This window comes from Carlito syrichta, unplaced genomic scaffold, assembly GCF_000164805.1.
Source record: "Carlito syrichta isolate Samal-C Ts95f unplaced genomic scaffold, Tarsius_syrichta-2.0.1 Scaffold303364, whole genome shotgun sequence".
NCBI lineage: Eukaryota > Metazoa > Chordata > Mammalia > Primates > Tarsiidae > Carlito > Carlito syrichta.
The window spans coordinates 401,394-405,104 of record NW_007247460.1 but is presented as its reverse complement, the minus strand read 5'-3'; the positions used below and the strand labels follow the sequence as shown (position 1 = coordinate 405,104).

The following is a 3,711-nucleotide window of genomic DNA, read 5'->3' as shown; positions in this document are numbered from 1 at the left end:
TGGGATTACAGGCTGAGCCACCGAGCCCGGCTGGGCCCGCTCCTTTTACAACAGGTCCCAGCCGCTCACATCTCAAACCGGTTCTCATGCTCTCAGATTCCTGAAGGTTTCAGGAAGCAATCTCATGTGAGGGTTGCTGATGACTTTCTGCTTTCTCTGCCTGCAGTGTCTAGTCCCCTCTCTCCCATTCCACCATGCAGAGACTCAAGGAGATGAGGAATAAGGGGTGGAAAGCAGGGGAGGTTTCTGTGCTCCCCCGCCCCCAGTCACGTCACTGAGAAAAGAGAGGTCAAAGGGGTTCCTGAGGAATTTCTAAGCAGCCCACCCCCTTCTCCACCCTTCTAGAAAAATGGGGGGCGGGCTTAGAGGGAACTGACTGAAGATCAGGCTCCAAGTGGGGACTCTCCCTCTCTCCAGTGTGGCCTGGAAAGGGCACAGGCAGTAGCCGGCTGCCCACGGGGCCACCCTCACCCGCTGACAGGGTTATGGTTTTCATTTCATATTTTGGAGGGAGGGGCTAGGAGAAACAGTCCCCTCACTGTAAGAGCTGGCCACAGGAGCCCAGGGAAGCGGGGAGGAGAGGAAACAGCCACATTAAAGAGGAAGAGAGGGGTGGGGGAAAGAAAGAGAGAGGCACATACACCCAGACAGAGACCCGGAGAGACACCATCGAGACAGAGAGACACTGTTTGCCACCACATGAACGCGCTCAGTCCCAAGGATGGTGTTACTTGGAAACTCTAAATACACGACTTTATCAAAACTCTATCCCTAACAAGGAGAGAAAGCTGCCAGGTAAACTAAACGGTCAGACTGGCTCTCCCAGAGCTGCCCGGGGGACAAGTTTCCCTGGAGGCCCGAGACCTTTTCATTCAGCTGTAACCTGAGCCCTGTTCGAGGATTAGGTCTTTTTAACCACTGCTGCCCCCCCAGCACCCCCTCCTCCGCCAAGAAAGCTAAGCAAATTAATGCTTTTAAGTTAACAATTATCTTGGTTATCCAGTCTGTCTACTTTAAAATACACAGACAGGCACTTGAAAAACACTCAAAACCATGTACCCTTATGCTCACACCCTCCTGGTCACACAGGCTCGCCCACTGCCTCGTCCACACACACTTCTCGCATACACTGAAATATCAGTGTTCGTGTTTAGCAACTAAGTCACAAGACAGACACCCAGCAACGTCGCCTGTGGGTGACCGTGGTGAACCACACACATACACATACATACACACACCCCTTTACACTTAGGGTCCACTTTCTTGTCCCACCCCCATTCCACATGAGTTGGGTTTTCCTGTTGTGGGAATCTCTGGTGGAAAAGGACAGAGATACAGATATGCCTAGAGGTGTAGTAACTCCCAGCAAGATGTTTGCCAAGTGTATTCGTATTTAAAAGACCTGCTAGTGCTTCATTAAAAAGCGGATAGCATTAAGGGCACATTTTCTGGCACTGCTGATAACCAGGAGATATTTCTGGGGGCAAGAGAGGCCTCCTAGATGCCCACAGCCTCTGTCTACGCGTGAAGCTATAAGGCTGCCCTCCTTACTCGGTCAGTACTTGGGCTTCCTACAGCTTCTGCCTGCAGATCTGGGTTCAGAGACATCCCTCAGACCCAGCGAACCTGCTGTCAGGCAACCTCTGGCAGACAGGGTTTTACAGATTTCCTGAACAGCAGGGTCAATGAGAGGCTTCCATTCTATGCCAAGCTAGACTCGGGGATAGAAAGGAAGGAGGGAAGGAGCTAAGCTAACTGCAGCTCAGCCAGAGCCAGTGTGGCCTGTGAATGAGATAAGAAGGAGACAAAACAACTAGTAAGTTCCTTGAGGGCAGGAGCCTCCACTCTGGCAGCCCTTTCATCCAGCATGGTGTCTAGCGACAGAGGGAGCCCTGGAGTAGCCTTGGAGAGACTGACTCTTGTCCATGAACTGTGGGCTCATCCCCCAGGTTTGATGGCACCTGTCCCTGGGAGAGGTCTCCTTCTGCCCCTAGAGCCTCCTTGAATACACTGCTTCTCCTTTTGCCCCCAGCCTCTCAGCCTCACTAGGCCACTATAGACTCTGGCTCCAACTTGAAAGAGGCTCTTATCTTGTCTCCAGATTACTTCATGAAATCTGTTCCTTCCTTTAGACTAAACTCCCTGGCTAATTCCATGTTATGAGTAAGACAGCGAGCACTACAAAAGCCAGCTTTGTTTATGAAAACAAGCAAATCCACAGTGAGGAGAGGGGCTGCTCCCAGCCTGGGGTAGCAGTGGTGGTGGGCTGTCTGGAACCAGCAGCGGAGAAGAGGCACTTCGGGTTGGAAACATGTGGGGGTGGGGTCTGGTATTTGACAGCTGAGGGTCTCTAGTATTTCAGTTCTGTTAAAGGGCTGGTTGGAGGGGGAGAGGCTAGCTGAAGAGGCAGTGCTTTGGGAGAGGAGGGTGGCTCTGATGTAGCACCTTCCTTTCAACAGAGCAGGAGCCCATCCAGCACAGAGCAGCTTCAGAGCCGAGCAACTTCAGAGCCATGCGCTTTGGCTCCCGAACTCAGCAACCTGACTGCCAGACACTCAGGCTTCCCCAACTCCCAAGTTCAACTTTCCTTCTGGCCCAGCCACCTCCTCACCCCAGCTAGCTTCAGGAGCCACGGACAATAGGCAGAATCTTGCCCTCCTGGGCAAAACCGAGCAAGAAGGAATTTTCTTTTTGTCATATAAATCTCTTGTCGGTGAGGACACAATGGGGGAGGGGTACAGCAAGAGGTCAAGGAGGAGGGGACGCTGTCCCAAGAGAACTGTGGCACACCAGCCTGGCTTCTGGCTGCGCAGTCTTGGGACCCGCCGGACGATGAGCTGAGGGTCAGACACGGGGGCGGGAGGCCTCTTGTTCCTCCCTTTAATTCCTAGAGGGATCTGTCAGAGCTCCGTGGCCTGGAATTCTACTTTGTTATTTTAATGCAATTCTGACCTGGATTTAAATGGAATTGGAAACCCGAGGCCTTAATAAATAAATATTATGATAAGAAATGAAAGCCATGCAAGACGAAAGAGATTTCCCCCCGAAGAGGCAGAGAAGCAACATTCTTGCCGGGAGTCAGTCACAGAAACCTTCTCCTCTTCAGCCCCTACCATCTAGCGAGGAATGAGCTGGCTTTTCCAGAAAAGACGCTATTTTTCTTAAACATTTTTTTCCACTGATAACACAGCAACTTCGAAACTTCTAATTCTGCAGGCGGATTGGGGGTGAGAAGAGCAAACAGGGCATGGCTCAAAAGTTTTCATTCTCTGTCTCTCTAAGCCACAGCTAAACTTTCTGGCAGTGTTTGAGCGATCTTCTCTCCGACTCGGGAGGACACGAAGTCTTCCGAAGAAGCGGAGGTGAATGAAGCAGGGCAGAATTCCGAGGTGCATGGTCGCCTCTGCCCACTGCCCCCCAGAACTTCTCACCCATCCCTGCCGCCCGGGTTCCTCCGGCTTCTGGCTCTCGGGGCGCAGCGCCCAGCGGTCAGGTTCCCCACCCGGAGTCCGGGCGCACAGAGCCGAGTCCTGACAGCGGCACGCGCCCCAGCACCTGCCCTGTCCTCGGCAGCCGCGCCAGGCCCGCGGGCCCCGCAGCTCGGCAGTCCCGCGGCGTGCGCTCTCGTCCTTACCTTGCGCGGTTCTGCTGTGCTGGGCGGCGCGGGCGTGGACCAGCAGCACTAGCAGGCAGAGCCCGGGCACGCGCCCC

At 53.7% G+C, this 3,711-nt stretch overlaps 1 protein-coding gene across 1 annotated transcript in view; it reads right to left on the bottom strand.

The window, feature by feature from the left end:
- The window catches only part of SCUBE3 (signal peptide, CUB domain and EGF like domain containing 3), a 34,784-nt gene extending 31,079 nt beyond the window's left edge, over nt 1–3,705 (bottom strand). Inside the window, exon 1 of the mRNA XM_021712566.1 lies at nt 3,635–3,705. The gene's annotated coding sequence lies outside the window, so the exon portion shown is untranslated. The remainder of the gene's footprint in view (nt 1–3,634) is intronic.
- Nucleotides 3,706–3,711: the final 6 nt, after the last annotated feature.